Here is a 14347-nt window from a genome sequence, read left to right on the forward strand (position 1 = left end):
TTTGAACCTAGACCTCTTATAGAACATACGGAACAGGACAGTAGGATGAAAAAAAAAAAGAGCCAAATAACTGAACTACCAAAGGGGGAAGGAACTGAAGGTGAAATCACAAAAAAAAATATCAAAAGGACAACAATACCTTCTGCTTCCAAGCAGATATATTTTCTGCAAGTTCTCTGTTTTCTTTCTCAAGACTCTTGATCTTTCCAGTTATCTGCTTTAAAGTAACTAAAAGGAGATGAAGAAATTTCTCATATTGTCAGGAAAACCCAGTAGAATAGAATTATCCCGACTTAGCAGCAGCAGAGACATATCTCTGGCTGGCACTATGAGTATAATTAACTTTTTAACTTTACTACTGTGCCTAAAGGAAGCAAATCTTAGTGGCATTCTAAATGTGAGATCACAGATTCCTAGTTCAATTTTTTTCAAAGATGCAGAAACACAATAAAAAGTCTTCTCCTAAATTCTCTCCCAGCTATAAGCACCATTCTTAGAAAATTCATTCAAATACTTCTGACATCACCAGAGATGAAAAAGAAAAACCAAGCATCCTGTGCATCCTGTCCCCTTAACATTCTCTCCTCCAATTATTAAGGTAAGTAAACATGCCCCTGCTTAAAAAAAAAAAAAAAAAAAAAAAAACCCTCATCCCATGCAGGTTCACCCCACAGCCAGGCCCTATCCACAGCACCACAGAAGGCAAGTTCAACACGTCGCCTGACTGGGCCTGCACAGGCCCCCAGTGTTGTCCTGCTGCCTGGCAGATCGTCCTTCATGAAAACCATGCTGGGGGCCCTGGAGGACAAGGTCACTGGAATTAAGCACTTTGGTACCATGTGGGCTTCCCCACCTAGTCACTGGAGAACCTGGATAACACACAATCCCTAAATGACAAGCTTTTCCACCCCCAGGATGAGAATATTCCCATCACTGCTTCAGGAAAACAGCACACATAAAGCAGCCAGCCACAGGTGACTCCACGTGTGATGCTCTACAACGCAGCCCTCAGCTCCAGGCTCCTCTCTCGGGCATCTAAGTCCCTCATCTGACCGCACAGCGCACACGCATCTTCTCTTTGCCCAGCGGGGACGCTCTGATGCCGAGATCCCTCCGCTCAGCACCAGCCCTTCTGCATCCACTGTCACCAACAGCAGCCCTCGAGGGCCTACTGAGCACAGGGCAGCCACCCTGCCCACCACACACAGCCCTACTCGATCAGCAGAGCCTATGAAGCCTGCACAGAAAGCAGCATCCTCAGGCTGAATCACTTCCGTTAAGTCCCCACTGCCATGAATGGCCCCCTTCACTTCTGAGTCACAGCCCACGGTTTCCCCTCGGCTGTGACACACACACCTGGCCACACCTCAGCCTAGAGAGTCCTGACAGGCTCCAGTGGTGTTTCAGCATCTTTCCTTTTCACCAAGAGCCAGGTCACGTCAGGTAGTCACTCTGAACATTAGACTCTTTTCTTCACCTGCTTCCAAAAGGCTTTATGCAAAATTAAACTCATCCTAGTCTCCCTACTCCTCAGACCCTCCTGGTCTCTTACCTCAATAGATGCCAACTTCCTCTACAGTGTCATTTAGACACCATCCCAGGAGTAAAATTTTCAAGAGTTAAGAAGTCTGACATCGGAAGTCATTGTGTTTACTCTTAGTTGAATGAAAACCCACATCGGATCCCAGTATTGAGAAAATATTACAAAGGAAACTAAACCCTAGTACCTTACCTTGAGTCACTGGAGGCTCTACCTAGGAGAGGAAGAGATATTACATTTGAAGTCAAAACATATAATGAGTAAACATATGGTTTCTAATAAACTATCAAAACAGTAATTCATTGAAATTACAATTATCACTTTGGTTCAGCATAACAATTCATGTGATTAAAAATCAGGAAAAGTCAGAATTTCCTACTTAAGGCATGATCTTTCACTCACCATTTCTGATAGCACAATGGTAAATAACTTATTTTAGAACAAAAGATCTGTTTACACTCTATTAAATAAACACCAATCTATTCAATTTTCATAATGCATATTCATATTTAATAACACTGAACTATATTATTTTCATAATATGTTCTTGTAATGCATCATTTATCTGAGTTTTTCTTTTGTCAAACCAAACATCCACACTTAAGTCCAGAACCTGGATTGTTGTGTAACCTTCAAAAGAGAGAGAGAGAGAGAGAGGAGAAACTAAAGAAAAATAAAGGCAAAATCTTTATACTAAGATGCACCCTTTCATTCAATGAAAGGTTTTCTGAAATCTTATACAGAGTTGAGTGTTGAATTGATAAGCAATTGTAACATATGAGGTCGTAAGATTTGTCAAGACCACTAAAAACAAATGGACATCAAATGAGCCATCAGACGAGAAAGAAAGTGAGCAATGGCTGCAACAAAAGCACAAGCAGCAGGACAGACAGTGACCATTTTCAAGAAGCGAACGTGCTTCTTGACTCAGACATGAGTCATCATCTGAGGAGTAATAGCTCAATAAAACCCAGGCAGGACTCCACTGTAATACCATGTAAAAACACATTCACCTGACCCTTAACACATATTTCTTCATTCAAAACTTAAAGTGACGATCAGAGGCTGAGGCCAGCCCCTAACCTTGCCAAAATATTGGAGCATCATCACAGTGTGGAAGCTCCAGGGGCAATACCGTGGCTGCAGAAGAATGCACCCACGGAGGGCAAACAGGAAGACACAGACGTTCCCTTCACTTCACACTTGCTCAGGAAACACTGAGCGTCCCTGTTCCCTGTCACCCAACACATAGGCAGGGGCAGGTGGGGAGAGAGATGGGCTCACCAAATACTTAACCTTCCTGTTTTGCTATTGAAGAGAAGAGTTTATAAATTGTCATTTTCTCATTGAGAATATATTGTTGTCTTGCTCAATGAGTTCTTAGTATAAAGACAGTATTTTGCAACAAATTTCCATTTCAAAACTAATTTCTGTTCAAGTTAGTAATCTAAAAGGGAACAAAGAAAAGACTCCTGGACTCTGGCCCAGGCAGGCAAATAAAATGTCCAGTGACTATAAAAATTCCTGTTAGGTGTGATTAAAAGAACATTGTCAGGTACTTTAGTAATACTCACAGCGAGGACGGTCCTCCAGACAAATAAGAGAAAACTAGAAACTCCCCAGGCAGCAGCAATGAGAATAAGCTTCCACAGAAGTTCATAAACATCAGACCCAGGATGGGAAAGGAGAACCAGAGTGCGGAGGACCTGAAAAGATATTGGAGATAATGAGGAACCTCAAAGACATTCGCAGTGTATCTGTCACAGGGAATCATCTTTAGAAACCCTCAACCACACCCTCAAGTAGCTCCTCAGAGAGGCGAGAAGGGACACAAGTTCAAAAGGAGCAGGGGGACGCTCAGGAGTGTGGGTATGTTTACTGCCTTCGTTTGGTGATCGTTTCATTGCTGCTCACATATGTCAAATATCTGATACACAAAATGTTAGAGATTTGACTTTACTGACAGACACACTGCAAATATTTTTTAAATAGTTAACAGAACTTAACTTATGTATGTAGAAACCAACATGAAATTGAAAATAAGCAAACACAAACCTACAGGGCATGGGACGCCTCCACCTTCTATTATATATTCATGAAGTACTTGGACAAACCCCTATGAAATGTCTCCAAAAATATACCCAACATGTATGCGGAAAGAGCAATGAAGGTATGTGTTAAAATACAGAGAGATGCAAAGATGTATCTCTACATTTATAGACTGGACATGAGTGAGAAAGCAGACCAGCTCTTACAATAACGTCAAAATTACTATTCCAGCAAAAATTAAAGATTTATTTTAGCCCAACTATCTAAAAACGATGGAGGTTTTCTTCAATATTCACTTTGGTTCTGCACCAGAGCACGTAATGTCAGACTTCTGAAATAAATAAGGATTTGTATAATAGAGTCTTAATCATATTATACAAGATTACTCAAAGAATGAAGTTACATAAAAAGAGAATTCAAAATAACCAGTACAAATAACTCACATGCATATTTCACAGTACTGCACCTACGTCCATCAACAGCCACCATGAAAATTAATTTGTATTTCTGGAATGTACAGTCACCAAAACAAAAGGCAAACACATAGCTTTGTAAAAACTAGATTTGTAAGTATTACAGGAGGAAATAAATGCGCAATGTAATTTGTACTAATCTAGACACCAAGCTTTAGTCTTGTGCAAATAAAACCTCTCTAGAAAGCAGCCTCTGAAATCGATAATATTGTCATTGTCAGCTGCTCTCATAGTTGAGGTCAGTAAAATGTGTGCTGGTGGAAAACATGCACTGTCTTTGAGTAGCCACTGTCTGAGAGAGCAGTGGGTCTCAGCACAAAGGAGAGACATGCAGATCAAAGGCACAAAAACACAAACACCATCTAGTCGCTAACTGGTGAACATCCTCCGTCGTGGACATGCTTGTTACACATGGCACTGTCTGAGCGCTGACGTCAGTAGCTGCCTCCTACTTAGAGTCTACCCACCAGGGCCGATGGACTCAGGTTCTGTCAGCGGCCATGAGCAACGGTGGAGAAAGACAAGTTAATTTAACCAAATGCTCACAAAGATGTGGTAGGGAAAGAGGGCTAACTAACCTATGAGAGCTCAGCCTCATTCCCTCTGAGGGAAAAAAATCTCAACAAAGATGACCTAGAAACGCCCTCCTTAGCAGGCTCAGAAGACACAGAACAGACTCTTCTTTGGGTGGAGTGTTCACGTGGTGTGATTCTGCCTCAGTGCAAAGATTGTTCCTGACACACAATTTTTCCAGGTCCATGAGAATCTGGTGCACGCCCATCAGAACAAACCCACTTAAATCCATGAGGTGTTCTCAGTCTTTCTTTTTTCGGGTGTGGAGGTGCTTTTTCCTGATAGAGTGAAAATTTCACAGCATGTATCTGAATTTTCTTTATATTTGGGCAATTCTGAGGACATGAAGGACCCTTTCTGCTTTGGGAAAAATCAACATTCTTCACAAGGACATGTCGCTAAAAAGAAAAGACAACTTGTCCACCTCCTGGTCATGTCCCTCCTAAGCATTTCCTCATTATAAACATCACAGCAGGTTGCAGCCACTGATTTTCACATCAGCTGGGCTCTCAGGGCTCCCATCAGCCTAGCTGGACACACAGTCCCTGGGGGCAGTCTCCAAGATGAGAAGGAAAGGGGTAACTAAGAATTTGCTAGAAGTCCAATAAAAATAAAAGCAAAAATAAACAAATGGGACCTAATTAAACTTGGAAGCTTTTACACAGCAATGGAAACCATAAGCAAAACAAAAAGACAACCCACGGAATGGGAGAAAATTTTTGCAAAAGATGAGATGGACAAGGGCTTAATTGTCAGAATATATAAACAGCTCATACAACTAAATAAGAAAAAAACAAACTCCTCAATCCAAAAATGGACAAAAGACCTAAACAAGCAATTCTCCAGTGAAGACAAACAAATGGCCAACAGGCACATGAAAAAATGCTCAATATCACTAATTATCAGAGAAATGCAAATCAAAACTGCAATGAGGTATCACCTCACACCAGTCAGAACGGCCATCATTTAAAAGTCCACAAATGACAAATACTGGAGAGGCTGTGGAGAAAAGGGGACCCTCCTACACTGCTGCTGGGAATGCAGTTTGATGCAGCCACTGTGGAAAACAGGATGGAGATTCCTCAAAAGACTAGGAATAGACTTACCATAGGACCCAGGAATCCCACTCCTGGGCATATATCCAGAAGGAACCCTACTTCAAAATGACACCTGCACCCCAATGTTCACAGCAGCACTATTTACAATAGCCAAGACATGGAAACAACCTAAATGTCCATCGACAGATGATTGGATAAAGAATCAGTGGTGTATGTATACAATGGAATACTATTCAGCCATAAAAACTGACAACGTAACGCCATTTGCAGCAACATGGATGCTCCTGGAGAATGTCATTCTAAGTGAAGTAAGCCAGAAAGAGAAAGAAAAATAGCACGAGATCACTCATATGTGGAATCTCAAACAAAACAAAACAAAAACAAAGCATAAATACAAAACAGAAACAGACTCACAGACATAGAATACAAACTTGTGGTTGCCAAGGGGGTGGGGGGTGGGAAGAGATAGACTGGGATTTCAAAATTATAGAATAGATAAATAAGATTATACTGTATAGCACAAGGAAATATATACAAGATCTTACGGTAGCTCAGAGAGAAAAAAATGTGACAATGAATATACATGTTCATGTATAACTGAAAAATTGTGTTCTACACTGGAATTTGACACAACATTGTAAAATGATTATAAATCAATAAAAAATGTTAAAAAAAAACGCTGTGGTATATTTATACAGTGGAATACTACTCAGCCATAAAAATGATAAAATGATGCCATTTGCAGCAACAGGGAATGGATGGACCTGGAGATTGTCATTCTAAGTGAAGTAGTCAGAAAGCAAAAGAAAAATACCATGTGATATCACTTATATGTGGAATCAAAAAAAAAAAAAAAAGACAAACTTATTTACAAAACAGAAACAGACTTACAGCATAGAAAACAAACTTATGGTTACCAGGGGGGAAGGGAGTGGGAAGGGAAAAACTGGGAGTTTGAGATTCATGGATACTAATCTATATAAAGTAGACAACAACTAGTTTACACTGTACTGCATAGAAAACTATATTTAATATCTTGTAGTAGTTTATGGTAATAAAAATGAAAATGAATATATGTATGTTCCTGTATGACTGAAGCATTCTGTTGTACACCAGAAATGGACACAACATGGTGAACTGACTATAGTTCAATAAAAATACTTTAAAACTTACAGGGCTATTGAATATTTTTGTTACATTAAAATTTCTGAAAAGAATACACTTCAAGGAAAAAAAAAGTTGCTATAAGTTAACAAACCAGAAAGCACAGAGCACAGATGACACTTCACTGTTTAACAGACTAGCACCAACCCAATGCTGAGACACCACTGCTCCCAGACGTCACCACCAGGAAGGGCGCACGCACAGGAGAGCGTACCGCATGGGCACTGGACCTGAACGTGCACAGCTTGAAGCAGGATCCTGACAAGCTTTCCGGGAGCCAGTCTCACTATGACTTCTAGTAAATCAAAGTTTCTTGCTTTTTAAAACACTGCTTTACTGAGATAATTCACCCATTCCCCCATTTTAGGCATACAACTCAGTGGCTTTTAGTACATTCATACTTCCTTCTTTGATGCAATAAAGTAACTATTTCAGGTTGCATCCTGTCAACCTGCTGTGTTCGGTCCAAGAGGTCCTGACAGGACTCAGATCTTGAAGACGCCGGTGGCCAGGGCCGCTCCAGGCTGGTCAAGAAACCTGCCCTGAGGGCCTCAGGCTTCACCAACGATGCATTCCCATCAAGGACGCCATGAGAAAGCAGCTGTTTAACCAGAGTGTGAAAGAGCCCAGGAAAAAGGAGGACACCCCTGGTGCCCGATGTTTATTCACAGTTGTATTTTCATATCCAGTACACCCCAGCACGTGGGGCCAGAATGGCATCCCCATCACCTCCATGTCCTGGTCCTCTCAGGGCCCTGAGGTCCCCAGGCAGGAGGTGGGGAGGGGAGGGGGGGGTAGGGGAGGAGGGGTGGGATTGGGGAGGGAGTGTGACAGGAAGAGGGGTTGGGCACTTAGGAGGAGAAGAGGGTCACAGAAAGGATGAGGGTCAATCAAGCTATTGAGGGGAGGAAGGAGGGTTCAGTCAGGTCAGGAGGTCAGCAGGTCAGGAAAACAAGCAGCAGGTCAAGCGGACTCTCAGGAGCAGCTGGAGGGGACAAGACGCCTCCCTCCAAGCCTTCTCCTATCTGAATGCTACCTTAGCAACGCCAGTGCTTTATGCCCTCTCTCAACCAATCACCTGCCTTTGCCCCTGGCACCTCACAGTGGACATTCTGGGTGACCTCACTTTTAGGATGCACCCCGCCTACCTGATTCCCCACCACCAACTGCCATCCAACCCTGGGTCTTCTCTGCAAACTTTTCTGACCTTATGCTTCCTGGTCCTGCCCAACCCATGTCCCCTGCCCTCTACTTCTGGGGTGCTCCCTCCTCCTTTTCCAAGCTCCCAGGATTTCCCTTGGGCAGTGGCTGAAAAACATGTAAGGTAAAGAATGACAGAACCAAGAGGAACCAAATATACAGGCAGGGTGGGAGGTCCTCACACCATTTTGCTCAGCATTGCACACAAAAGGCAGAGAGAACGTCCACAAGATGGAGAAGATCTTAACAGCACACCATCTTAATCACATCGCCACACCCATGTGGCTGTCCTTATCTGCAGTACACCTGTAGGTGACACATTAATTATAAGTACATATGTTACATGCATAAAAATAAGCCCTATGATTTTTGCCAAAAATATATATAACTTTAAAAAATAATTATATATTGTCACACCCCCTACACTGCACTTGGGTGATCTGTGTACACCCAGGTCCAAGGAGGCAGAAACTACCCGGGTGGGACAGAAGCAAAGTTGTGCTGTTGGGCAGTACTGGCTGTGAGGGGGCCTGAGAAACCCTTCTGGGGCGGTGGGAAGACTTGGTGTCTAGATATGGGGGGTGGTTGTGTTCACTCAATCAAGAAATACTGAGCACGTGGGGCCTGCCAGTCTCAAGGGTCAGAGAGGTCCTCATCTCTGTCCCCGTGAAGTGGCCAACTGCTGACTGTGAGGAAGGGATGAGGTGCCAGAGTCCAGTGAGAGGGCCCCAGCCCTGCCAGCTGCCCCCAGGAGCCCCAATTCCAGGCAAACTCTGAGGGGACTGAGGGCAGCAGCTCGCTCCTAAGTCTCAGGAGCTCCCACAGTCTGCCCAGTGCTCTTAGTGAGAAACGGGCAGGGAGCAGTCAGTGGTTTGGGACGCTCTGCCATTGACAAAGAGGAGTTGGGTGAAAATACCTGGCTCCTTACACATCCCTCAATCCAATCCCAGGAGCCCCTCAAGCCCACAGCCCTCCCTCCTTCCAGCTGGGGCAGGTGGCCAGCCCTGCAGCAGCTCTGGTCCAGGCTGGGCCACCAACTGGTCAAGGTGTGACTGTGCTGCCCAGGAAGAGGGGGGACAGCAGTGCAGCAGTAAGTACCAGCAGGAGCGGCCTCTGTAAGCGGGCTCCTCCACTGTGAGCAGGGCCGGGGCCACAACTTGCCAGTGAGGGTGGGGGTGCTCAGAGAGGTGGGGCCCTGTGGCCCTGGACAAGGCTGGACCAGAGCCCAGGGGCTGAGGGCCTGGGGGCAGAGAGAGACAAGCAGGGAGAGAGACAGTGCATGAGTGAGAGAGGTGGGGGTCAAGTCCTAGAGAGTGGCAGACGGTGACAGGGGGAAACAGGGTAGGGAGAGCAGATATAAGACAAGGCAAGAAGGAAAGAGGGAGCCAGCCCACAGTGCATGGTGGGGGACGAAGGGCCAGGGTGGCCCGACTCTGGGAAGGGGCCCAGAGTGAAGGGGGCAGAAAAGGCAGGAATCCTGGCATCATAGTCCCTCCCACGCTCAGGCTCTCACCTCCCTGGAGCTGAGCTCCCCAGGGGTCACCGTACTTGCAAAGACTGGTACCTCCCATTTTTCTTGGGACTGCTGGTTCCAGCCTCTGTGTCTGTCCCTGTCGGGGCTGACTTCCAGGAGAATGGGTTGCCCTTGGGGAGGAAACTCCAGAGCCTGCCCTGTGTGGAGCTGACCCCGACTCCTCACAGACCCAGTGGGGCTGCGTTTCCAACCGCACTGCTGGGCCTTCCTGGTCCCACAGCCGGGCTTCAGGATATCCTGGCCTGGAGGGACTGAGTCCCATCAGGGATGGGACTCAGGCTTCAGGGATCCTGGGTCTCCTTCTACTGTCAACCAGAATTCCTTCCAACCCTCAGGAGTCGGGACCTCCTATAAGTTACCAATTAACATCAGGTCAAAGGTATTGAAGTCTCATACTAAGCAATAAAATGTGCCAACTGACCAAATTCAAAGTGCAGTGTTCCAATTATACAACATTCTCACTAACCCATTTTATGGATGAGAAGACAGAGGGGGTGTGAATCACCTAAGGGTCTCGGGGCTGGCGAGCGCTGTAACTTTACCTTGAACCAAGGTCTACCTTGGAAAGGGATTCCACCTGGAGCCTGTCGTGACCCGCTCCCTGAGGTTCTGAGGAAGACCGTTGGCTTTTCCTTGGGAAATTCCTCTTGCAATGACATTGTCATGCATCAGTCAGGACAAACGGTGAGGATGTGTTCACGAGGGATCCTGTCTCTTAACAGCAAGTCAACTTTCTCTTAGGAAATGGGTCTTCTATTATCATTAGTTCGGACACCAAGGTAAATAAGAGTAAAAACAAAATCCATCATACATATGAGTACTTTTAATTGGAAATGTAAATAACTTTATGAACTATAAGTGGATGCACTGCATTGGTCCATGACAAACAGGACATTACATGCATTCATTACAAACAAGTGCTGTCATGTGTGGGGATGTGGTGACAAGAGCAGGGTCATTTTTAGCAGGGAAGGAGGTCCTACAGCTCTCAGTACAGGGTGGGTAAGTTCACAGTGCTTCTCCCCACGACCAAACTCTCACCATACACACACACACACACACACACACACACACACACAGGCAAATGCACACAGATCCTAAAATGACCATCTACCTTCTGATCAGAAAAAAGATAAAGGTATGTGCTCACACCACCTAACAACAGCACACTGGCCACACACACAGGTCCCATAATAACTTAATACTTCAGTTCTGTGAGCCTCAAGTTCCCCTCACTTGCGCTCACTATCATCTAACAGAAAGAAATCATAAACAATACTTCAAGTCTGATTCATCACAGTTCCTCTAGGAACTTGTATTATTGCGAGTGTCAGAAGAATATAAAATTCACAATTTCAGATGGAGTTTTTGGCTCAGTAGTTTTCATGGTTAAAAGCTTCCACTGACTACACAAAATTATTGGCTCTACTCTTCTCATTCTGTGCTTTCTATGCCAACTAAAATTTCCCTATACATCTGATTATTTTGGATTTCAATCAGTGGCCTGATAGTGCATCTTGTAGGTAAAGTTTGATTGTTCTATAAATCACTATCTATTGATGAGCATTTTGTTCTTTTAGTATTAAGTAGAACAACTGACTTCCAACCTACAGCTTTTCCTGTAGCTGGAGAAACACTAATAAAGCTTACACTGACGTCACTCACCAATACACTACCAGACTCACAGCTTGTCCTGACCGCACTCTGACCTCCTCTAGTCAGTCAGTGTCCAGGAAAACCAAGCCCACACACGTGCGGGTGTGACTCTATAGGGACAGCATGCCCACCTTCTCCATTTACTTACTCTTAGTTGTCACTACTTTCCTATTATTTGACCTAGAAGTTGCCCTCCTCCTACCCCTACCCTGAGCCTCTCAAAAGAGTAACCTAAAAACTAAACTCTTCACATGGCACAAACTGTAATCTCATTACTAGTAGCCATAAGGTTAGCCTATGAATGAATTTAAAAGGATTAGAATGAATGTATAATTAGTTTAAACAAAAACATTTTGACTCATAAAATTATAATTAACTTCATAATTATCAAATGGCATTAGTCTATATTACTATTCTCTTTGCATTTACAGTGTCCTATATATGGATACTAATATATGTCACACTTAACATCCCCATTACTATGCTTAGATGGCACAATATCATCATTTTTCATTACAGCCGCTGTCACCATGCTCAGCACCCATTCTACGTGAGCTGGCATAACACCTGCTATCAGTGCTCCCCGCCTGTGCAGCTGCACCGGGACCGTCACTAACAGCTGTGGGATCCAGCGCCTGCGGTACTGATTATGTACAAAATCTTAACCTTCTCCAAGGCTAAAACTAGTTATTCCAAACATTATAGTAATACAATTAACATGATTATCAAAAATTAAGTTCTCTGAATTAACACTAAACCTTATGGCCTATTAACCAGCCTTATCAGCTCATTCTTCCTGAATCAACTGACACTAGCCTTCACTTTTCACTAGCCTTCCTCTCTGCTAGTGCCTCCACTTCCATCAACAACGTCTCTTCTTCCACCAGCACACACAGCCAGCCAATTTCATCCGTCCCAGGAAACATTAACCCCCAAAACTGTATCATCACAAGTACCCTTACTACAAACATCCTTAGGCTTTCACACTTCACAACTGACCACATTCTAGAGTTTAATCAAAACAACATGAGTCAAAACCCTAATCATTTACTACCCACTGAGAAAATCAGACAAGATGATTAAATTCAGGACTCTGTTTCTTACTGTATGTACTCCTTGGGTAACTTCCACTTGTCACTGCACTAATTTTTACCCAGAATCTTGTAGGTTGCTTACACTTTAAACAATTCAACACTAAACTCAGGCAGCATCCATTTCCTAATCTGGTGTTTCCCCATGACTGACACGTGTAAGAGCATTTATGGTAAATATGTCCCTTTAGGACCTGCTCCTTTGGTTCCCAAGGGCATAACTGGAGTTTGCATTCCTGGACCCAGAGCACCTGCAGTCATGCTGCTCACACTAGGCAGCTGGGGCACATCACGCATTATAATATTCAATCTCTTGGAAAACCAGATGGCATATCCTGGCCTTATACCATCTTTATGGGGAATGATCATAACGAGCCCCATCTGTCTGTGCCAGACAGACGTACAGCCGCTCCCTGCAGGGCTCCCCACCAGCCACACACACCAGGAGCTGTGGGCATCTGTGCTCAGACAGCATGACGTCACAGCGGTGCTCCAGCCCTGACAACCACCCATGCCTTACATCATGGTCTGAACCACGTGTCAGGCACCCAGGCATGGGGTTCAGCACCGGGACGAGGAGTCCCCTCAGCTGGGGTGAAAACCAGCGAGCTTACTGGGGCACTGTAAGACGTGGAGCCTCTGCTCTTGAAGAGCCTGTGCAGAGACCCGCTGACTCCCCGTCATGGCAGGGACACAGCAGGATGAACACTGCCTGGGGCTCCAGTCGGCTGGCAGGGTTGGCTCAGGGGGACCCCCGGACTCCCCCAGGCTCCTGCTCCCGCCCTCCGTGTTCTGGTGCTGCTCCCCACTCAGGCGGAGGCCTCCACTGCCAGTGAGAGTGCACACCGTGGGAGAAAGTGGTTCTGGCCTGGGTGTGGCCCTGCCTCTGGAAAGGCGGCCGGCAGTCACGGCCAGCTAGAGTGTCCCTGCACACCCTCTGCAGGGAACAGTACTAGCACAGGACAGGGGCTGCCAGCACCAGAACTCACTTTCCTGTGCACACCTGACGGGGTGGGGCCAGCTTAGTGGTGCGGCCCCAATCTCTCTGGCCCCGACCCACTCTCTAGCCAAGGTGTGCACACTGCGGAAAAGGCATAACCAGTACAGAAGGGCCACTGCAAGCCCTCAGGCCTCAGCCACAACCCAAACCAAAGCAGAGACTGCCATCACACCCAGGAGAACCTCACTCCCACAGAGATCCTGCTCCAGCCCCACGGGACCCTGTGCCACCCCTGATAGGGCTGGAACAGTCACTGAGCAGAGGAGAAGCCCCTGCGCTTCAACCTGGAACTGGCTCCAGTCCCTCTGACTCCAGCCCTGCTGCCCCACTGCAGCGGCTGCCAGCACGTCCCGGGGGAAGAGAGCAGCCCAGGATCACTTCAGGTCCAGCTCTTCCCAACAAATCCCCTGGGCACAAAAGACTGCACAGGAGTGTTCTCACACAAGGACACCTTTCATTCTGGGGCAGGTAACTGTTTCGCCTAATTTCACAGAGATACAGAAAGTTAAAATGAGAAGACACAAGAACACGTTTTAAATGAAAGAATAACAAAATAACCATAATGAAAAGAAACTTACCTGACAAAGAGGTCAAAGCAATAGCAATAAGAATGATAACTGAACTGGGAGAAAGAACAGATGAGCACAGGGAGAACTTTTTAAAAAATATAAAAAAGAACCAATCAGAGAACTGCAGGTAATACAGAAGCTCAGGCAATGCAGATGACCCATTAGCAATCCAGAAGACAGAATGAAAAACACCCAATCAAAAAAGCAAGAAGAAAAGGCCTGTTACATGAGTTTAAGGCACTTCTGAGACAGCATCAAGCATAGTAACACTCACATTACAGGGGCCCCTGCAGGGAGAGAGAGAAAGGCTGAGAAAACATTGGATAAAATTAAGGCTGAAAACTTCCCTAATCTGAAGAAGGAAACGAATATCCAGGCACAGGAATCAGAGAGTCTCAAACAGGATCAGCTGAGACAGACCTACATCAAGACATATCATC

The 14347-nt window shown here is 45.2% G+C and overlaps 1 protein-coding gene across 1 annotated transcript in view; it reads right to left on the reverse strand.

Moving 5' to 3' along the window:
• Nucleotides 1-418: 418 nt before the first annotated feature.
• Nucleotides 419-14347, reverse strand: part of LOC135322869 (collagen alpha-1(XII) chain-like) — a 39979-nt gene continuing 26050 nt past the window's right edge. Inside the window, exons 7-8 of the mRNA XM_064493498.1 lie at nucleotides 3115-3246; nucleotides 419-1754 (exon numbers count right to left, since the gene is read on the reverse strand). The gene's annotated coding sequence lies outside the window, so the exon portion shown is untranslated. The remainder of the gene's footprint in view (nucleotides 1755-3114; nucleotides 3247-14347) is intronic.

This window comes from Camelus dromedarius, chromosome 14, assembly GCF_036321535.1.
Source record: "Camelus dromedarius isolate mCamDro1 chromosome 14, mCamDro1.pat, whole genome shotgun sequence".
In the NCBI taxonomy this organism is placed as follows: Eukaryota; Metazoa; Chordata; class Mammalia; order Artiodactyla; family Camelidae; genus Camelus; species Camelus dromedarius.